At 42.0% G+C, this 23501-nt stretch overlaps 1 protein-coding gene across 1 annotated transcript in view; it reads right to left on the bottom strand.

Annotated features, from left to right (window-relative positions):
* Positions 1-23501, bottom strand: part of Rad54l2 (RAD54 like 2) — a 93498-nt gene that overhangs the window by 35350 nt on the left and 34647 nt on the right. The gene's annotated exons all lie outside the window — the stretch shown is intronic.

Consider the following 23501-nt stretch of genomic DNA (forward strand, 5'->3'; position numbering starts at 1 on the left):
GGGGGGGAGGAGGTGGATTTTGATGCCAGACATCCCAAGGTGATATCTCTCTAAATGTCAGCAGATGTACCTAAAATGGAGACCATGGTGCTCATACTTCATAGCTCTATGAAGACTAGACAGTGTGTGGACCTAGACCTAATCCTGCCCAGAGAAGGGCACATAAATGACAACATTCATTTAATGGTCTGACAGGCGTTAGGAGGCCTCCGGCCTCAGAATGCTCAGAGAGCGCGGGCTGTGCTGGTGCATGCCCGCAGTCCCGCATTTAGGAATTTGCTACAACTCACACTGCTCTTTCCAGTGCTTGGAGTAGTAACCTGTCCAACCTGTCAGCCATTTAGTGTGGATTTACAAATGGAAGCTCTGCCCTAGATGTATCAACGGGTAGTTTTAAGACTCTTTCCCTTCAAAGAATATTGTGTTCTACAAGAGATGGCTCACGTATACTGAGACACAAACACAGCAATATCTGAATATTAGAGACAGGGCAAGTCACCATGTGGGTGCTAAGAACTGAATCCACGTTCTCTGTAAGAACAGCAAGTGTTCTTTCCAGCCCCAAATTAAGTTATTTTCTTCAGAGGACTCTAATGGAGGGGGTTTATTCAGACTGATTTTGAAGCCAGGCAGTGGTGGCACACGCCTTTAATCCCAGCACTTAATCCTGGCAGAGGCAGGCAGATTTCTGAGGCCAGCCTGGTCTACAGAGTGAGTTCCAGAACAGCCTAGGCTACACAGAGAAACCCTGTCTCGAAAAAACAAACAAACAAACAAGACTGATTTTGAACCTCCTGCTGAAAGTAATAAAACAGAGAGCTGTGTCAGTCTATCTTGTCATTCTATGCTGAATAGTTTAGGAGGCTGGATTTATCAAACAAGATCATCTGTGTCCCTTCATGCTTAGAACTATGTCCTTGGATCCATGACACTGTACAAGGTCACCATCTACATTCTTAATAAACAGAGGTATCTTGGAGGAGTGGAGTCAAAGTAGAACACCAAGTTTTTTAGCTGCTCTCCCAAGTCTGTTTCTCTTGCAAACAGCTCTGAAGAAAAGCCAGGAAACTGTCTGCCTTAAAAGAACTATCTTTCAGTCAGGCGTAGTGGTGTGAACCTTTAATCCCAGCACTCAGGAAGCACAGGTAGGTGGATCTCTGTGAGTTCAAGACTAACCTGGTCTGCATAGTGAGTTCCAGGACAGCTAGAGCTACATAGTTAGGCAGTATCTCAGAAAAAAAAAAAAAAAAAAAAAAGCAAAAACACAAATAAAAAACCCAAACAAACAAAAATCCTTTCCTTTTAGCACCCCTTCTTCTCAAACACAGATGCACGACATTTTCATGACTGTCCAACTCTCTGCCCTAAGTTCTTATCTCCTAAAAGAGAGAGCCATCAATGTGTGTGTGGGGGGGGGTGTTTTGTGCACTGTGTATTTATTTAGATGCTGAGTACTGAGTCCAGAGATCTGGTTGCAGTCCTGATGTTGGCACTGTCAAGTATCTCTTGTCTTGATGTTGTGTAAAAAATGTTTTTTATTGTCTCTGATTGCTCAAAAAGAGCTCATCAGCCAATATCTGGGCAAGAGGGAATCAGGGTCTTCTGACCCCAGTGAGAAGGTCTCTGGTAGAAACCAGGCAAGAGAGGAATTTGCCATGAGCAGATGGCCACAAGAGGGTTAGTGGAGGAGGACACTGATGGAGCAGGAGCAGCCAGGGCAAAACCAAGATGGCGGGTAATACCATGTGGCTGGGAAATAGCAGAGTCAGGTTAGAATAGATGAGAACCCTGCCTAGCTATAATGCAAGGAGCTATTAATAAATATACCAGGTCTCCGTGTCATTATTTTAAAGCAAGGGCAGGTATTGAAGAGTCCTGAACTTCTATACATCAATCCTGACTCCCAATCCCACCCTACCCCAAGTAAACAGCTGCTTAGATAGCAGATCCCCTAGGAGGGGGTATCCACTGCTAAGTGAGCACCTACTGAGGTGGCTTATTAAAGGGTAGATTAGATGAAAACTGCAGAACTGCCTACTATACTTGTAGCTGAGCTGGGAGAGGACAACTCAGTGCTCTTTGCTGATTCTCTGGCCTGGTTGTACAATGGCCAAGTTGTTTTCTCACTGAGCTATGCCCCATGCCGGCATAATGACCTTTGATGCTCTCCAAATCTTTCTACGTTTTGTTTCTATTTCACAAGCAAATTTATTGAGTAACTACTTGGAGGACCAGTTGGGAGCAAGGTTAAAGAGTAGGCAGACAGGACAGAGTCAGGACAAGGGGCAGCTCTGCAAGGTCAAGCCAAGGGGGCTGAAACTGATCTGCTGGACAGTGAGAACTTGTTGCTAACTGTTGTTTCCTTGTTCTGGTTGTCATGCTTCCTCATAAAATAGGCTATTCTTGGGAGGAGAAAACACAACTGCTAGTCTTTCAGAGTTACAGACAGATTTACTATTAAATATCCATTCCAAGCTCCAAGGGTCTAGCAGGGGGTGAGGGGTGCAGGGGTGGGGTGGGCTGAGTGTAGCAATAAAATCTTGTAAATGCTCAGACACTGGCCAGTCTGTGGTAGGCCTACCTATAATCAAACAAGAAAGTCAAAAGCCCTATGTTCTGTCATATAACAAATGTAATTAGTACCTGCATAGCTTAAAAGTCAATGGCTATCACTACCCTGGCTAAGATCGCAGGCTCAGACCTGGGCAAAAACACCTCTGACCTTTCTCTTTGACCTGAATGCCTTGAACTTTCTCTTTCACTCAACTGAGCTATGAGTAGCAATCTCAAGTTATATAAACTAAGACCACTTGCATAAGCTTCTTGGAAAAGAGTTATAAATACCACCATCACCAAAAATTTAACTGATAAACCTTGTCTGGGTGGCGAGGGAGAGAGACAGGACACACCACACCACACATTTCATTCAGTAAGTGCACAAACACATATACTTCCAGGGCCCATCTCTTTTCCCTCTGTGCCAGAGAGACCAGTGGCCTCTAAGACTCAGCATTTTCTACTAATGTCCTGTGATAAAATACATAATAATGATAAATGCTGGGCCAGGAGTGGTAGCACACGCCTGTGATCCCAGTACTTGTAAGACTGAGGCAAAATGACAGAGAGAATGAAAACATCCCAGCCACTGATACTTCCTCAAGAAACAAATATAAAAATTATGCATACACTACAATCTATGAGCTATTTGCACCAAAAATTTTATACTCTAATCTCAACACATTTGAGGTTTACAAAATTGAAAAGGACAAAAAACTATGTTAAACAAGACCACATGGGTATTATCAGTGAAATCTAGAATACATAAAATTATACAGCTAGTAAATCCTTTTCCTCTAGAAATAAATTGCAAGGAAAAATATATAAGGGAAGCAAAAATCACTAAATTAAAGAGATGGAAAGGATGTCAACCATATGCGGTCCTCGTGGAAATGTAAATAAATTAACAATAAAAATAATTTTAAAGGTAATTGAGGATCATCTTAGTATTTCATAATATAAGCAACTACATTTAAAATGTTTAACTATGTGTATATGTACAAATCTGTATGAAGGGTATGTTACAAGCCTGTGGGTGCCTGCAGGGGGAAGTGTCAGTTCTCTCAGAGCAGGAGTTGCAGGTAATTGTGAGCCTGCAAGGAACAAACCCCAGGTCCTCTTCGAGAGAAGTTCACAACCACTAAGGCATCTTCCCAGGCCAGGAGCTCCTGTTTTAATTGGAAAACTGGGCATAGTGGCCCATGCCTGTAACCCCAGCAGCAGAAGGCAGAAGCAGGAGGCTTGCACTGGACCAAGTGTGAGGCCAGTCTGTTCTACCTGGAGAATTCCAAGCCAGCCAGAAGTTTATAGCCAGCTCTAATGGGGGGGGGGGAGTTTTATAATGTTTGTTTTGGTTTTTTTGTTTTTTCGAGACAGGGTTTCTCTGTGTAGCCCCGGCTATCCTGGAACTTACTCTGTAGACCAGGCTGGCCTCGAATTCAGAGATCCACCTGCCTCTGCCTCCCAAGAGCTGGGATTAAAGGCGTGCACCACCACGGCCCAGCAAAGTTTTATAATGTTAAAGATGGAAGACTCGAGAACAAATGCCAGACTGGCTTGCTGGAAGCGAGCTAGAAGCAGACAGAGTTCACGTAGGGGTTGGTCTGATGCTGCTACTTAGTCAAATGCTAAACACTGGCCTCCAAGATCTGGCTGCTCCTGACCAGATACAAACCTTGTCCCCCAAGTTATCCCTGAATGGTTAATAAAAACGCCTAGAATCTGGCTGGGCAGAAGAGCGGGAGGCAGAGTGAAGGTTCCTGGGCTTGGGGTCTCAGGAAACAGAGGAGGAAGAGGAGGTTGCCATGGGGTAGATGAATCTTGAGTGCATAGTCACAAGGACTAGCCAGATGGAGTGAGTAGGAGTGGCCCAGGTGGAACATGGCAAGTGATATCTTGGGGATCACCACAGGCAAGTAGACAAAATAGCACAGAGGGTTGATGTCTGCCCAGCTCCAGTGCTTTAAGGTTAATTATAAACCTAAAGGTCTCTGTGATTTTTTATTTGGGAACTAAATGATCTGAAGTAGATATAACCCCAAATAGATATTTAAAGGCAACAAGGGGGTATGATAACCCCCTAATAATAATAACCATGTTTACTATCTTTCAAATTTCCACAATTTAAATAGTAATTTATCTCTAAATTTTATTTATCTAGTTCTTTAACTTTTGCAGTGCACGGAGTTAAGCATGCTAGATAAGCGCTCTGTTGCTGAGCTATATGCAAGTGCAGCTCTTTATGTTTGTTTGTTTTTATTTTTGTTTTTATGGAGTGTTTTTTGAAACAGGGTTTCTTTGTATAGCCCTGGCTATCCTGGAACTCACTCTGTAGACCAGGATGACTTCGAACTCAGAAATCCGCCTGCCTCTGCCTCCTAAGTGCTGGGATTAAAGGCATGCACCACTACAGCTTGGCTAGCTTTTTAAGCTTTTTTTTTTTTAAAGATTTATTTATTATTACATGTAAGTACACAGTAGCTGTCTTCAGACACACCAGAAGAGAGCATCAGATCCCATTACAGATGGTTGTTAGCCACCATGTGGTTGCTGGGAATTGAACTCAGGACCACTGTAAGAGCAGCAGTCAGTGCTCTTCACCACTGAGCCATCTCTCCAGCCCCGCCCCCTTTTTAAAAATAAAGTCTTAGGCGTTGTGGGACACCAAGCGTTTTTTAAAAAGATTTATTTATTTATTATATAATTTATTATATTATTTATTATTTTTATATTATATTTATTATACAGTATACTGTAGCTGTCTTCAGACACTCCAGAAGAGAGCATCAGATCTCATTATAGATGGTTGTGAGACACCATGTGATTGCTGGGATTTGAACTCAGGACCGACCTCTGGAAGAGCAGTCGATGCTCCTAACCACTGAGCCATCTCTCCAGCCTGCTTTTTAAGTTTTAAGAGAAAATAAAATTAAATAAGCACTAAACTATAAACTACCTATATGCTAATTTTTCTACATTTGTTATACATATTTATATATTTCACATACTGATTAGTAAGTATATATACCTTCTTGTGTTCTGTTGACTACCTCATATTATGTAAATATTTCTTTTAAAATTTTTATTTTGTGTGTGTGCAAGTGTGTGTGTTCATGTGCAAACATGCCTATATGTGTGGAGGTCAGAAAACAACTTGTGGGAGTTGGTTCTCTTCTTCCAACATATGGGTTCTGGGGTCAGACTTGATTGTCAAGAATAACAGTAAGCACATTCACCACTGAGCCCTGTCACCGGCCCTGATCTCAGTGCTTCCTTGACAAAGGGCACACAATTGCCACTTGCATGGCACACTGTAAGGAAAATCACAGAGTGCCACTCTCCTGCTGCTGGCACATTCTTCCTTCCACTGGCATCTACAGTGCAAGTCTACATGTCTTTGTATATTTTCCCTTCCTTTTATTTTTATTCTACTCTATTACCACTGGAGAAATAAACAGTGCTTTAATGATCAGGTATCTGCAAATATCTTCAACAGTGAATCAGATAATAAAGATTTTACATTCTAGAGGTAATGACATCTCCATCACAGATATTTAACTTTATCACCACATCTCACAAAAGCAACACATGAACAAATGAGAAAAAGTGTTCCAATAATACTTACAAAGTTAACAAAGAACATTTTTTAAAGGTGTAAGGTTGGAAGATTCATATTTTTATTTCAAAACTTAGTATAAAGCTGCAACAATCGCTGGGCGGTGGTGGCGCACGCCTTTAATCCCAGCACTTGGGAGGCAGAGGCAGGTGGATTTCTGAGTTCGAGGCCAGCCTGGTCTACAGAGTGAGTTCCAGGACAGCCAGGACTACACAGAGAAACCTTGTCTCGAAAAACCAAAAAAAAAAAAAAAAAAAAAAAAAAAAAAAAAAAAAAAAAAAAAAAAGGCTGCAACAATCAAACCATGAGATACTGGCATGAAGCACACATGAAGATTAATGAAATAAAAGGTAAAACAAACTCCCACAAGATGTGAGATCAAAGTGATTTTTAAAAGGGTTTCAAGATCATTCACTGAGGAAATGACAGTCATTCAATTAATAATGCTGAGAAATACACATGCAGAATAACAAAGCTGGATGTTTAAAAAGGATCATATATTAAAACTGAGTCAAGCTCATGCCGGGCAGTGGTGTCGCATGCCTTTACTCCCAGCACTTGGGAGGCAGAGACAAACGAATTTCTGAGTTCGAGGCCAGCATGGTCTTCAGAGTGAGTTCCAGGACAGCCAGAGCTACACAGAAAAATCCTGTCTCAGGGAAGAAAAAAACAAAACAAAACACCCTCTACCCTGCCCCCCACACACACACCGCCACACACACACACACACACACACACACAGAGTCTAGCACATCACAAGATATGATCAAGATAGGCATAACAGCCGGGCAGTGGTGGCTCACGCCTTTAATCCCAGCACTCAGGAGCAGGCAGATCTTTTTAAATTTGAGGCCAGCCTGGTCTACAGAGTAAGTTCCAGGAGAGGGAAGGGTACATAGAGAAACCCTGCCCCATGCCTAAGAGGGCGGGAGGTAGAAAGAGAGGGAGGACAGGTATGGTGGCTCATGTCTGTAACACAGCTCGGAGGCAGAGGTAGATAGATGATCATTGAGTTCAAGGCCAGACCAGACTACAGAGTGACTTCTAGGTTTGCCTGAGCTATAAGGTGACACCTTACCCTACTTCCAAAAGATTTACAATAATAAAGATATTCTCAGGCATATGTAATATATGCTATTAAAATTTTAATTCATCTGTATAACATAATTATATCTATGAAAAATTAAACATATTTATACACTGAAGTATATATACTTGTTTATTTTTACAAAAAGAACAAAATCTTGGGCTAAGGAGATGACTTGGTGGATAAGTATCAGATTCCCAATACCCACCTAAAAACCAGACATGGCAGCATGTACCTTCATAGTGAAGAGATAGGCCAACCAGCCAGCCTAGCTGAGATCCAGTCTCACAAAATGAAGTGAGAACAATAGAGAAGTCACTTAAAGTTGACCTCCAGCCTCTACACATTTGTGGAAATAGTAGTAAATGGTGTAAAATGTAGAGCACCTTAAACTCTGGGTTTCAGAGTTGATCAATAAAATTTGATTTTATAATCAATGATGAGAATACATGTGTCTAAACACACAACACGAGGTAGCAGAGACAGGTTTATTGTCAGTTCAGAAGTTGTTGGACATTCTGAAATTTTTTCCCAATCAAATTTTTGCTTAGCATTTTCCCCCAAAGCTAGTCAACATTCCAGTATGGAAGGAGGACACACTCGTGAATCCCCTAGTTGAAGAGCTATTGACAACTGAGGGTTTCTAAACAGAGGGAGTCAGGATTTGGGGGGTTGTTGTTGTTTTAATTTATTGTGTATAAGGTGCTCTGCTTGCCGGTATGTCTGTGAACAGCGCATGTCTGAAGACGCCAGAAGGCATCAGAACTAACGTTTCAAACAGCTATAAGCTGCCTGCCATATGGGTGAAGGGAATTGAACCTTGGTCCTCTAGAAGAGCAGCAATGTTCTTAACCACAGAGCAATTTCTCTAGACTGCAGTCATTTTTAAGGGACACGCTCCTGGTAGATGTAACCAAACTCCAATGGTTGGCCTCATACCTGTGAGTATACAGCCAAAATAAACTGGACTTGGAGAGCCTGGCAATGGTGGTGCACATGTTTGATCCTAGTACTTGAGAGGCAGGCAGGTAGATTTTTTCTGTGGCCAATCTGGTCTATAGAACAAGCTCTAAGATAGCCAAGGCTACACAGTGAAATTCCTCAAAACACACACACACACACACACACACACACACACACACACACACACACACACACAAAGCAACAACAACAAAAAAATAGACCTGGAGGGTTAAAATTTTAAAAAGACAAAGTTAAGAGAGCATGGGAGGAGTTAGAGGACGGATATGGTGTGAGTATGATCAAAATGCACTGTATCCATGTATGATATTTTCAAAGAATTGATAAAAATAAATTTTCAAAATAATATAATAGCTCCTTTTTCTTTTTTCTTTCTTTCTTTCTTTTTTTTTTTTTTTTTTTTTTTTTTTTTTTTTTTTTTTTTGGTTTTTCAAGACAGGGTTTTTCGGTATAGCCCTGGCTGTCCTGGAACTCACTCTGTAGACCAGGCTGGCCTCGAACTCAGAAATCCGCCTGCCTCTGCCTCCTAAATGCTGGGATTAAAGACATGCACCACCACGCCTTTTCTAAATTCCATCACTACTCCTAGCCTTACATGGTGACCTCACCTTTTATAAATTTTATAACAAGTTTAAAGATAAATGATTCGTTACATTTTGTTTTGTTTTTCCGAGGATTCATTACATTTTTTTAAAAATCTCATTGTATAACTTAGGGTGACCTTGAACTCCTGATTCTCTTATCTCTACTTCCTGAATGTTAGGATTACAGGTGTGCTCCACAGCACATGGCTCAGTAAACCATATTTTTTAAATGGTACTACCATCCAAAAATATACTGAATTTTTATTAATCTCTATATACAGTGCTTCAAATCTGAACCAAAGTAAAACATTTGCCAAACACATTTAAATAAGAAAGTAAAGTTTACATATGTCACTTATCAGAATAAAAACAAAACAATGTGGAGAAGTACACATGATGACATGGCCTGCTGCCATCAAGCCTGATGAGCTGAGTTCAATCCCAGGACTCACACAATGGAAGAACAGAAGCAACTCCTACAACTTCTCCTCAGACTTCTACACAGGTGCATTCACTTCGCACATGCATACACCAAATTAATAGACATATGCCGCTATGGAGCCCCAGTCAAGCGCTGAAACCGCAGAAGCATGAAGCTCACAGGGAGCTAGACGGCCCAGCACTAGGAGGCAGTTTCCTGCTGCAGTACAGAAAGCTGGAGTGCAAGTGAGGTGGCCCAGGAAGCTGCAATGGTTAAGACCTGGCTATACATGCACACACAAAGCTGGACTTAGAACACAGGAGCAGCAGAAAAACAGGAAAAAATTAACATTTAACAGAGCTGGGGGAAGCAGTGGGAATTTGGGAGCTCCAGATCTGCCAGATCTCATTACCACCTCATTAACACCCCGATAACACAGCTGAGACTACAGGAAGGCTCTCCAGTAAGGATAACTACCCTAGAGTAAGTCCTAGGCTAGTTCCTCCACAATCTTTTTTTTAAAAACAAATAAATACAAATAAGTCTTGAAGCAGTAGCAGCCAGCCATGGTGAGGCATGTCTTTAATTCCCATACTCAGGAGGCAGAGACAAAGGCAGGTAGGTCTCTGAGTTCAAGGCCAGCCTGGTCTACATAAGTAGGTCCTGACCAGCCAGGGCCACAAAACTGAGATCCTGTCTCAAAACAAAACCTTTTAAATAAAAAGATAAAAAGAAAGAAATTAGGGGGCAAAGGTCTAATACCAACTCTGACAACTTAAGACACAAAGAAAAGAAATAGCCGTCCTGTAGATTCAGCCCTCAGAGAGGAACAACTGCAAATTCTTTGTAAATGCTCCCAAAGCTTCAGGTTTCCTCGGCCCCCACACCAGCGCCTCTTGGGTCTGCCAGTACCCTGGTTTGGAGCCATCCTATGCACTGCAGTGCGCCCAATGGCCTTCCTACTTCTACCCACAGTAGGACTACTCCTCCACCTGCAACAACCAGCAGTCTCAAGACATTGCTAAACATTCCCTCAGGGCCCAAGTCACTCCCTGTGAGCTTTAGCAGAATCCAGGCTAAAAATAGTAAAGAAACAATCACTTGTAAACACAACAGATCTTTCCAGCCCAGTGCAGCAGAAAGATTTAATTGACTCTATCCAATAACACCATGAAGATTTTTGGTGGCCAAATACCAGGATTTTGGAAACTGAAGAATTGCCAGGAGCCTGGTACCATCCTGGATAGCTATGTAGTGGGCTATCTTGGCATAAAACCCTTAATAAAATCTTAAAAAAGGGGGGGGGGGGCGCTGCCAATGAGAAAGATCAGTGGGAAGAAAGGCCAACTGCCACTGAGCCTGCCTACTGAATTTTATCTGAGTCTGCATAAAGGTGGAAGGAGAGGAGCCCCACAAAGCTGTCTTCTGACTTCTACACACAACGCCACAATGGAATACCCACAACACTTTACACTCGCACACAACCCAAACAAAATACAGCCATTTGTTTTGTTTTTAAGAAAAAGAAGAATTTTGGACACCAGTAGAAAACTGGGTCTATCAACATTCCATTGTGGGTAAAGAAAGGGATCACAAGGTCCCGCCCTCCCTGAAGAGCCACAGATAATTGTTGCTGAGGGTCTAGAAGGGATATTTCTCAGTGATACAGCCACTAACTAGTGTGTCACCCTTGCTAATAAAAAGCTCTCCACCCAGACATGTGTGGTGCCGAATGCTTTTAATTCCAGGACTTGGGAGGCAGAGGCAGGCAGATCTCTGTGACTTCAAGGCCAGCCTGGTCTACACAGTAAAAGATAGTGAAGACTAAATAAGAGACTTTAGGAGTTATACCCTAGCCATAATAAGTTATCTCCCTCCATCTCATAAAAAACATTTTAGGAGCTCCAAGAAACCCAGCTTAGGAAAGGGCACTCCTCTGGCATAGCAAAGCTATTGCTACTCTACAAGGCTGTAACCAAAACAAAAGTGAAGCCCAATGCCCATCTCCACCCACAACTCACCTGCCATATCTAAAAGTGGCATTTGCTCATTCACTCAGAAGAGAAGCCCTTGTCCTGCCTGAATGACCCAATGTTAGCTTTCTGGTAGTGACAACAGGATAGTGACTCTGTCCACAAAGCACCACCTCTATGTGGGTCCTTTGTCTCTTTGGTAAAAATTTGTAGAATGGAATGGGCTAGGGATTTGAATAGGAAGACAAAGGCAAAAAAATATTTTCTTCTTTACTTCCAGGTATGAACAATCTAACCAAAAAGAAAAAAAATTGAAGATGTGAGGATGAATAAGAATGACCCCCACAGACTCATTAGCAGGTTTGAATTCTTAGCAGGTAGTGGAACTGTTTGAAAGGATTAGAAAGATTAGAAAGTGTGGCCTTGTTCGAGGTATACCTTAGTTGGAGGAGGTGTGGCACTGGGGTGGGCAGTCTTTTTCTTTCTCAGTGTGCCTGTCTGTGGATCAGAATTTAAAGCTCTCAGCTACTGCACTGGAGCCATGCATGCTGTCATGTTGATAACAGACTAACCTCTGAACTGTAAACCAGCCCCCAGTTAAATGTCTCCTTTTATAAGAATTGCCTTAGCCGGGCAGTGGTGGCGCACACCTTTAGTCTCAGCACTTGAGAGGCAGAGGCAGGCGGATTTCTGAGTTCGAGGCCAGCCTGGTCTACAGAGTAAGTTCTAGGACAGCCAGGGCCACACAGAGAAACCATTTCAGAAACAAAAAAAGAATTGCCTTGTTCATGGTGTGTCTGAAAAGCAATAGAAGAGTAAGACAAAGACTTACATTGTTCCTAGAAACTGCAGAATCAGTAAAGAATTAATATTCTCTTCTATTTACCACTAAATACTACAAATAGGCAGTCCCACACCCCGCAGTTGCCTGTTTTTATAGAATCAGAGAGAGAGGTGAGAGTTAAGATACAAGGCCAGGTCAATCTTCAATCCACCTGGTTTCCCACATTTGGAAGCTCCACCTGGCCTTTCTCAGGGGGCCCATAAAAAAAAAAAACAATCTCCTGGGATCTTAAGTGAACATAGGAGCTAAGAAGAGGGGCAAATGTGACCTTTGCATTTCAAAAAAGAGGCAGGGGCAAAGAGGGCCCAAATCTCTGCATAACACAAACTCCACTAGGGCCCTGTGCAAGGGTGGCCACAACACATCAGAAGAAACTGCTGCCCTTTCAAGAAACAAGAGACAAAGAGAAACTATAACAGTTCACCTGTTGATGAGTTAACCCAGCACAGCAAAAGACAGTAAAACTATTTATTCTAGTAGCCTGAAGGGAAGGAGAAAAAGCCAACAGGAGTCAAGGTTCCTTTCTCCTCCTACTGGTGAACATATTGGAGCATTAAGCTACAAACAACACAACAGCTCTCACATCCATCGCTCTCAGAAGGACTTTGTAGTTCAGAGAAAGGACTGGGCAAAGACTAAGGTTCCATGAGCATCTGACTCGGCAGCAGACACTCTGCTGGGAAAGCAGAAGAGGTCAATGGGAAGAAAGGGACTCTGTAAAACCCCCAGACTACCATACACAGTACCAGGTACAAGTGATTCTATCCAAAGTATTCAGGTCTAAGTTTTTTAAAAGATTTATTTATTATTATACGTAAGTACGCTGTTTCTGTCTTCAGACACACCAGAAGAGGGCATCAGATCTCATTACAGATGGTTGTGAGCCACCATGTGGTTACTGGGATTTGAACTCAGGACCTTTGGAAGAGCAGTCAGTGCTCTTAACCACTGAGTCATCTCTCCAGCCCCCTCATTTAAACTTCTTAAATTATACTTGAAGGGCTGGCAAGATGGCTCAGCGGGTAAGAGCTCTGACTGCTCTTCCGAAGGTCCTGAGTTCAAATCCCAGCAACCACATGGTGGCTCACAACCACCTGTAATGAGGTCTGACGCCCTCTCCTGGTGTGTCTGAAGACAGCTACACTGTACTAACATAAATAAAATAAATAAATATTAAAAAAAAAAAGTTTAAATGATTCTTTCATACCCTTAACCATGATAAGAATTTCTGCTTTGGGAACATTAAGTCAAATTGAAAAGATCTATTATGAAAGGCAAAACTAAGTTATAGTAAACCCTTATACCCTACTCTAAAGAAAGCAACATCTCAAGTTATACCTTGATAAAATGACAAAATCGTTATTATGATGAATTTTTTTCAACTATTTCATTAATTAAAAGCCTAAATCTTGTCACACGTGGTGATGTCTTTAATCCCAGCATTTGGTAGGCAGAAGCATATAGATTCCCTAAATTCGAGGCCAGCCTGGTCTGTGAAACAAGTTTCAGGGTGGGCAGTGGTGCTGCACACCTTTAATCCCAGAACTTGGGAAGCAGAGGCAGGCGGATTTCTGAATTCAAGGCCAGGCTGGTCTACAGAGTGAGGTCTAGGACAGGGCTCCACAGAGAAACCCTGTCTTGAAAAACAAAAAACAAACAAAACAAAACAAAACAAAACAAAAAAAAAGTTTCAGGAAAGCCACAGTTACATGGGAAAACCCTGTCTTAAAAAAAAAAAAAAAAAAAAAAAAAAAAAAAAAAAAAAAAAAAACAAGAAACAAAAAAAAGCCTAAATGTTAATTCGGTTAATGAAAAGAGTTACATAATTAAACTTTAATCAGAGAAAGACAGGAGAATGATATGGAGCAGATTGGCCATATTAAAAAGAAAATAAGTCTTAGGTACATCATTTGGGATATAGCTAAAAAAAATTGAATGAGAGTGGACCCTATAGGCTCCTATGTTTGAATGCTTGGTCCCCAGTTAGTAGAACTGTTTGGAAAGTGTGGCCTTTTAAGTAAGTGTGGCCTTGTTGGAGGAAGTGTGTCACTGGAGGTAGACTTGGGGATTTCACAAGCCCATGCCAGGCCCAGTCTCTCCGTTGGCCTGCCTGGGATCAGGATATAAACTCTCTGCACCATGCCTGCCATGCCTACTGCCATGTTTCCTGCCAGGGTGCTCACAGACTAACCCTAGAAACTGTAAGATACTTCCTTTTTTAGGAGCTGCCTTGGCCATGGGGTCTCTTCAAGGCAAATAAAGCTAGTAAGTTCCAGGCCAATCTAGAATACATGAAACTCTATTTAAAAAGAGGAGGAAGAGGAGGCGAAAGGGGGCAGGGAGAAGGAGGAACAGCAGCTGCTAACCTGGCCTAAATAGCAAGGCTGTCTCAAAAAGGTCAAAAGCAGATGCCAGGACTGTATCCACCTAGAGTCCCAGGACTTGGGAGGGGATCACAAGAGAATTAGGAGATCAAGCTTAAGGCCAGTTAGGTCACAGAACCAAACAAAAATATATTTCTGAAAACAGAAAAGAAAAAAAAATCAGGAAGATTAGGGAAAAAAAAAATTCAAGTGATAGAGAATGGTTATATTATGTATATCAAAGAAAAGACTTCTATCTACATATAAAAAAAGTTCACAAATCAATAGGAAATGGTTAAGTTCTCAAATGTCAAAATAGCCATAAACATAAAAAGAGCTCAATATATTAAATAATTTGAGAAATACAAATACAGCAGCAGACAGTCCCCTCCCCTAATTGAGAAAGACTGCTAAAGGTCCTACCAAGCCATGCTAAACAATGGGGTCAATGTCTGGCATGCTTTTCTGATGCCCTTGGCATACCCAAACACTCTGCCCCTTTGTGCCTCCAGCCTGGCAGAGGAAGGGAGGACAGGAACTAATATCTAAATTGGCATTGCCTCATCTCAAACAGAGAGGCTGCCATAAATTCTGACTTTTGCTATTTGGCATTTGATCTTAGCCAAAGGCTGAAAAGTTATGACAAATGCTATTCTGAAAAAAATCAGTCCAACAATAAATAATCAAGCATTCCCAAGAAAAAAATGTTATAACTTCCTAGTGAGTGGGGGGAAGTGGTAAAAAAACAAAAACAAACTCAGAACAAAGAGACCTGGTCTGAAAGTGGGGTTTAGCTAGAAGGGGTGCTGCACACTTTGATCCCAACACGCCTGAAGCAGGCAGATCTCTATGGGTTCAAGGCCAGGCTAATCTTCATATATAGTTCCAGACCAGCCAGGGCTACACAGAGACCCTATTGGGTTTTGTTTTGTTTTCTTTTTCTGACACAGGGTTTCTCTGTATAGCCCTGGCTGTCCTGGAACTCACTTTGGAGACCAGGCTGGCCACAGACTCCTGCCTCTGCCTACCAAATGGTGGGATTATAAGGCCTGGCCAGAGACCTTATTAAAACAAACAAACAGCAAACAGGAAACTGTAATTTAAGGAGTGCTACTGTCCACCCACAGAGACACCAGTATGCTGAAAGACACCAGTATGGCTGAAGTGCAGCAAGAAAGCTGCAGACACCTTCCATTTGGTCAGAGCAGACTGCTACCCCAGGCTCACCTAGATCAGTCTTTGTTTCTTTTCTTCCTAAGTGCACATCCTTCCCAATCTTCACACAGAACAACAAAATAAAAGGCCTAGAATTTGTGTTTCAGATTTTTCGGTTTGTGCTTGGTAACTAAAGGTTCATCAAGGACTTGTCCAAGATCACAGAAGTTTAGCACGCGACTGTCTTGCCTGGGGCGTGTTCCTACCTACTATCCAGCATTTGTATCTCATAGTGAAAGCAGTCAAGGCCACAGTCACAGCCTGGATCATAGACCGTACCTAGCTTTTCCTGCACCACCAGTTTCTCTCCCTCCCCTGATCATTTCTACTGTCATGTGGCTAAAAGGATAAAACTTACTAACTGAAAAACACAAAAGCAAAAAACACCTCCTTGTTGGGATGGTGGCCCACACACTTTCCAAGCACTACAGAGGCAAGGGGTTTTAAGCCAATTTAAGCAATAACAATAATATAAATAAATAAAGCATCAAACCAGAAAAATCTGTTGACCTCAACTTTCCCCTTCACTATGGCCTCTTTTATTTGCCTGTATACAGCAAAAGTTCTCAGCTATCAATTCTTAGTTGGGACTTGTGGTGTAGGCCTGAAATCCTAGTTACTGAAGGAGCTAAGGGAGGAGGTTTGGAAGTTCAAGGCCTGCCTGGACAACTCAGTAAGATCTTGTGAAAAGATAGGACAGGGATTGGGGGAGAAAAGAAAAAGAAGAGTGCTAGAGATGTAGCTCAGTGGTGAAGCTCTTACCTTGCATCAATAGCACACAGAGACAGACACAGACACACAGTTGTTCTGAGGCTCTCCTACCTGCCGGTTTCTTAAGCCTCTAACATTACCCTGAAACTGTTCATCAAGACATTAAGGGCAATCTCAGCATGTGGGAGGTCAACGCAAGAAGACTGTTCAAGGCCAGTTTAGGCAAACTATATAGTGAGTTCTAGGACAGCAAGACTATCAAGTGAGACCCTGACTTTGAAAGCGGGCTGGGGGTGGGGCATGCTGGAAAGATGGCTTGGTACTTAAGAGAACTGGCTCCTCTTTCAGAGGACTGAGTTTCAATTCCCAGCACCTACATGGTGTGAGTCTAGCTCCAGGGCAATCTCTTGCCTCTTCTGGCTAAAGACTCTCTTCTTTGCAATGCTTTGTTACCTGACTTCCTTCACATCACTTCTTTCTGGATTCCTCTGGCCTTGGTAACAGGCATTTCTTCCTGCTGATCTTTCTCTAGCTTTCTCTATAAATATTGTGTAAAACCTGGTTTTCACAGTTTCTCTTACTTTTTTTTTTGTAAAAACTTATTTATTATTATATGTAAGTACACTGTAGCTGTCTTTAGACACACCAGAAGAGGGTAACACATCTCATTTCTAATGGTTGTGAGCCACCATGTGGTTGCTGGGATTTGAACTCAAGACCTTCGGAAGAGCAGTCAGTGCTCTTACCTTCTGAGCCATCTCTTCAGATGTTGTCATGGTTTGTATATATGCTTGGCCCAGGGAGTGGCACTATTTGGAGGTGTGGCCTTGTTGGAGTAGGTGTGTCACTGTGGGTGTAGGCTTAAGACCCTCACTCTAGCTGGGCAGTGGTGGAGCATGCCTTTAATCCCAGCACTTGGGAGGCAGAGGCAGGCGGGATTTCTGAGTTTGAGGCCAGCCTGGTCTACAGTGTGAGTTCCAGGACAACCAGGGCTATACAGAGAAACCCTGTCTCGAAAAACCAAAAAAAAAAAAAAAAAAAAAAAAAAAAAAAAAAAAAAAAAAAAAAAAAAAAAAAGACCTTCACTCTAGCTGCCTGGAAGTCAATCATCCATTAGCTATCTTCAGATGGAAATGTAGAACCTCCTGCACCATGCCTGCCTGGATGCTGCCCTGCTCCCCCCTTGATGATAATGGACTGAACCTCTAAACCTGTAAGCCAGCCCCAATTAAATGTTGTCCTTTATAAGACTTGCCTTGGTCAAGGTGTCTGTTCACACTAGTAAAACCTTAACTAAGAAAAAAGTGTTGAGGTCTAACCTCCTAGCACAGCTGTAGCCATGTTGTTTCATGCCCACCAGCTATTTTATATTGTTGTAATATGCCCGCCAGTCACTGACACACAAAAATAACTTGACTCTGAGCAGGGTCACGCTGACCACATACCCTATTATGTTCTGTATGTTAAGAGGTTTGTTAATCTTAAGAAATTTCACAACTATAAGCTTCATGTAGGACCCATCAAATAAAGGTCAATATATATTGTTATGTCTAAAATGGTTTAAGTCAGGGCTGACCACTGGACAGCACTTCCAGAATTTGCATATGAGCTCATTGTAGTTTTGCAGTTTTAGCCTTTACAAGCTGACATAGAAAAGTGTTCTGGATCATGGCCTCAGCCCCCAAATTCTGAGTACAGCCCTGACTGATCAGTCTTAGGGTGTGAGTTCAGTAAACCATCTCTGTCTGACTGAGATCCGTATTTGTGTGGTTTGTAGGACGACTCCTGGATCCCAACAACATAAACCCAATCCTTACTTGCAATTTAAACTTAGATATAACTCATGCTTTAAGCTGTAATCTAGAGTCCCTTCAACTTCAGCCATCTGCTTTCCAGACACTTCAACTAGAAGGTGCAACCCATATTTAATTTAATGATTATAAAATTAAACTCCTTTTTGCCCTCACTTGGTTCTGTTCCTATCCCCACACCAAACCTTCCAAAGATCAGATATGGAATCTTCCAGCAGTTTTTCAAGCCACAATTTTTGGAATTCATCTTAATTTCTACAACCACTGGATTTTTAAAAAAGAAAAAGAAAGAAAGAAAGAAACGGAGATAAATACAGGGCTAGATGGGATCAGAGGTTAAAAGCACTGGCTACTCTTCCTGAGGACCTGTGTTTGATTCTCAGCACCCACTTAGCAGACCACAATATCTGTGGCTCCATTTCTGGAGGGTCTGATGTCCTCTTCCAGTCTCCCAGGGCAACTGGCATGCATATGGTATAATACATCTCATGCAGGTATAATACCCATCATATAAAATAAATACAGCTAAACAAATCTTAAAGAAAGTTATTTACTCTATCTTTAAAACATACTAAAATCTAATTACCTTTATCACCTCCACCAAGCCACCACCATCACCTTCTGCCTGGATTTTTGTGAAATCTTTGTAGCTGTTCTCTGCTTTGGTCCTTCCTTGTAGCTAAGTCTCTACATAAAAGCCAGAGGATCATTTACAACCGAAGTCAGATCTTATTGTGGCTCTGCTGACACTCTCCAGTCACTATCTGACTGGGTTGCTCTTTGTACTAGGCAATTTCCTAGCAAATCCTCTAACTGTTAAGAGCTATGGTATCTTTGAACTAAAACAATGATCAGCATGGTACTATATCTCTAAGATACAGGAGTGGGAACTGTCCATTCAACAAGAGGGAAATCACACCTAGTACTGGAAACCTAGCTAACTACCCAGGGTGTTTAAGATCATGGATCTGGGAGGAAGCCTACAACAGCTACTTTACAAAGCCAGCAAGATCTTACATTCTAAATATTTATCCTTATTCCACAGATAAATATAGATCTCAGCCCTCAACAAAGAAATGTCTCCTTGTAACAGATGGAGATAATTACAGAAAACCACAACCAATAAAAACACAGAGAATGGCGGGGGGGGGGCACAAAACACAGAGAGAATAAATGGCTGAGTGGTGCCCAACTCCGACTGACACATCTAAACAGTAAGAAGCTAAAGCTCATGAGTCACAGGGGAAGAGGGGACAGAACGATAAGAGCTAGTGGAACAGGAAGTTTGCTTTGCGACCTCATCCCCTAAGACTTCAGAAAAGCTATACGTATGAAGTCTCATCTTTATGGCTGCTTTAACAAGACCTGAACAAGGCCAACATCCACAGACATTCTAACAGGAAACAGGAAATCTCCTAGGGGCCTCAGCCCTAGGCAAAGAACTACATACAACTGAGGAATGCTAAGAGTAAGATAATGGTCTTCCTCAGGAGAAGCACACAGTTGGGTTATCTAATACCAAATGGTCAGCCTTAGAAACATATCTACAAGCTCTGCAATGATGGTGCACACCTTTGATCCCAGCACTCAGAGGCAGAGGCAGGCAGATCTCTGAGTTTGAGCTGGTCATAGAGCAAGTCCCAGGACAGCCAGAGGTAAACAGAGAAGCCATGTTTCAAAAACAACAACAAAAAAAATGCCTAAACAAGACAAAAACATATACATACAAGTTACATTATACAGAATGAGCAGGTTATGCATGAATGCATGCATACATATATAACAAAGAAATAGAGGCCATGAATTTGAGAGACAACAGGTGGGGTACAGGGGAAGGCCTGGACGGAAAAAAGGGAAGAAATTATGTAATTATATTTTAACTTTTAAAAAAAAGAGGCAAAGACAGAAAGTAAAGAGAACAATGAATTTGTTACTCAGAAAGCTAAGAAGGAAAGATCTCAAGTTCAAGGCCAGCATGGACTTCAGAGTGAGTTTAATGTTGATTTGAACTACACAGTGAGCTTAAGGCCAACCGAGGCCATGTAGCCAAGACCTTGTCTCAAAAAGTCAAAGAAGGAAGGAAAGAGAGGAGGAGAAAGAGGTGGGCATAATCAGTATTGGCACCATCACAGTGAGTCCTGCTAGTATGTGGAATAAACATTTCATGATTTAAATACTCTTTCTAACAAAACACTACCAGATTCTATTCTCAGTTTTCCCCATGACTTCAATGGTAGATAATAGACGTAACAGATCCAATCCATTAGAGGGGGACAGTGCTAGGGAATAAACTCAGGGCTACAATAATTGCTATGTAACTACTGAGCTGTACCCTGGCTCAGAATCCATTATCTAAGCAAGATAAAAGCCCAACTTCATAAGAAGCCTGCACATAGTTACTTAAAGAAGTTTTATTTCAGTGGGGGGGGGGGAGATAAAAGGTCAGGTGTAGTATAATAGGTCTATAATCTTAGCACTACAGAAGCTTAGGCAGAAGGATGAAGAATTCATGAGTTCAAGACTAACCTTAACTACATAGTCAGACAGGCAAACCCAGGCTATAGAAAAATCTGTCTTTAAAAAAAAAAAAAAATCCCCTTTAGGTGTGGGGAAGCCAAGTATGCAAACAAATTGGGGTACATCCAAACAGTAGATGAACTACTCATCAATAAGGAAAGATCTGACCTGAATATGTAATTTAAGAAATGCTGTCGGGCAGTGGTGGCACACACCTTTAATCCCAGCACTTGGGAGGCAGAGGTAGGCGGATTTCTGAGTTTGAGGCCAGCCTAGTCTACAGAGTGAGTTCCAGGACAGCCAGGACTACACAAAGAAATCTTGTCTCAAAGAAAAACAAAAAAAAAAACAAAAAACAAAAAAAGCAAAAACAAAACTTTAAAAAAAATTTTTTAAAGGGGCTGAAGAGATGGCTCAGTGGTTAAGAGCACTGACTGATCTTCCAAAGGTCCTGAGTTCAAATCCCAGCAACCACATGGTGGCTCACAACCATCTGTAATGAGATCTGATGCCCTCTTCTGGAGTGTCTGAAGACAGCTACAACGTACTTACATATAATAAATAAATAAGTCTTTAAAAAAAGAAAAGAAAAGAAATGCTACTACTTGCCTAGGGAGAAAACAAAATGCTAAAACCTAACTAGATAAAATGTCATACAGGGACATTAGCGCCTCCGCTCCTCTGCTCTTTAACAGGACCTGACTACCCTCCAAGGTCTTCTCACAAAATTTTTCTGTTTGCATATTTTGAGAGAGGTAGCGCTGGCTGGCCTAGAAGTCACTATATATGTCAGGTTGGCCTTGAACTCAAGAGGTCTGCTTCCATCCTGGGTGCTGGAATTAAAAGTGTGTATCACTGTGACAGCCCCATCTGCTAACTCCTTTTGTCCCTAAAAACATGCCCATTCTTCCCTACTTTCATCTTGAACCAGAAAACACAAATAAATCTCAAGATAATTATGCTGAGTAAATGAAGTTGAACTGGTAGAAAGAATATAGAATGCAATATACTATGTAACCCCATTTATATAAAGATTATAGAAAGCGGAGCTGGGAAGACGGCTTGGTGAGCAAGAACCTGCTATGAGAGAATGGGGGCTGGAGTCTGGGGGCTTGCCTCTAACCTTAGTGCTAGAGGGAGATAACAGTAAATCCTGGGGCTTGCAGGCCAGCCAATCTAGCCAGAATGAGGATCACTGGGATACAATGAGGGAACTTCAAAATTTAAGATAGAGAAAAATAGAAAAAAAAAACCAACCCTGAATTCACCCAACTGTATTCACAGTCGTTCCCGCCCACCTGCTGCTGCCATGCACACAAAAACAAATTAATAATTTGTGACAAAAAGCAGAGATTTCTGAAATCTCTCCTTCCAGGTCCAGTTTTGTTTGGGGCACGTTTTGTTTTTTAATTTTTAGATTTATTTTATATTACATGTATCCTCTTTCATGTGTGTCTGTGCACCATGTGTATGCCTGCTGCTCTAGGACGTCAGGAGAGGCATCAGCTCACCTGGACCTGGAGTTAGACAGTTGCAACATGACATGTGGTGCTGGGAATCACACCCCAGTCCCCTGCAAGAACAAGAAGTACTCCCAACCACAGAGCCAACTCCCCAGGCCTTTGTGGAAGACTTATGGACAGCGGAAACACGAAACACTGAGTGTAAGCCCCCGTGTGTGCCAATCAGTCTACCACTGAGCTCAGACTTACCCCTTTTTCTATTTGTTGTTTTTCATAACAGGTCTCACTACATTGACCAGACTGGCTTCAAACTCACGCCAATCCTCACTCCCTAGCCTCCAAAATTCTGGAATTACAAGTACAGGGAGCTGCCCTTCCTAGTAGAACTTGTGCTCTGTTCCTTGGTGCTAGAACTGAACCCAGGGCCTTCTACTCACGCAGGCTCGGCAACCTCTCAGGTGTAATGCTTCCTACTGACCCTGTGAGGTACAGGAGTTAGGAGTTCACAGGCTAGCTAGCCAGGCTGGCCTCAGGGTTCTTGCGCCTCAACCTCCCAAGTACTGGGATTGTATTTAATTCTTTATAAAAACCCAACCCACTCATATTGCTTCTGGTTAAATTAACTCTGGAACCCTCTGTACTCTTTCTGCTTCCAGCTACTTGAAGAGAATGACCTTTCCTACAGACTGTCAGTATTTACTTTTACTGGCATAGTAAGAATTCAGTAAGAGTCTGAAATCACTAACCCATGAGACCAAATTCTGGGGGCCAGCCAGATGGCTCAGTTGGTAAAGGTGCAAGTTGCCAAACCTAACCACCTGAGTTCAATCCCTGGTACCACCCTGTGAAAAAAAAAAGAATCAACTCTTACAAGTAGTTCTCTGACTTCCACATATACCTGTGACACACACACACACACACACACACACACACACACACACAGACACGTGCGCGCACGCGCTCACATATGGGGGGGATAAATAAATAAATAAAATATATAAATTAATTCAGGATTTTAGCTGTCTCATCTGCATACCTCTTGTGTGAGCACTAATCTTGACACAGCCAGGAAAGAGAGAACTTCAATTGAGGAACTGCCTCCATTAGCCTGGCCTGTGGACATGCCTGCACGACAGTTTCTTTTTTTAAAAAAAAAAGATTTATTTATTATTTTATAAGTACACTGTAGCTGTCTTCAGACACACCAGAAGAGGGCGTCAGATCTCATTACAGATGGTGTGAGCCACCATGTGGTTGCTGGGATTTGAACTCAGGACCTCCAGAAGAACAGTCAGTGCTCTTAATCGCTGAAACATCTCTCCAGCCTGACATTTTCTTTCTTTCTTTTTTTTTTTTTTT

The sequence above is a fragment of the Mastomys coucha genome, unplaced genomic scaffold (assembly GCF_008632895.1).
Source record: "Mastomys coucha isolate ucsf_1 unplaced genomic scaffold, UCSF_Mcou_1 pScaffold23, whole genome shotgun sequence".
Taxonomy (NCBI): domain Eukaryota; kingdom Metazoa; phylum Chordata; class Mammalia; order Rodentia; family Muridae; genus Mastomys; species Mastomys coucha.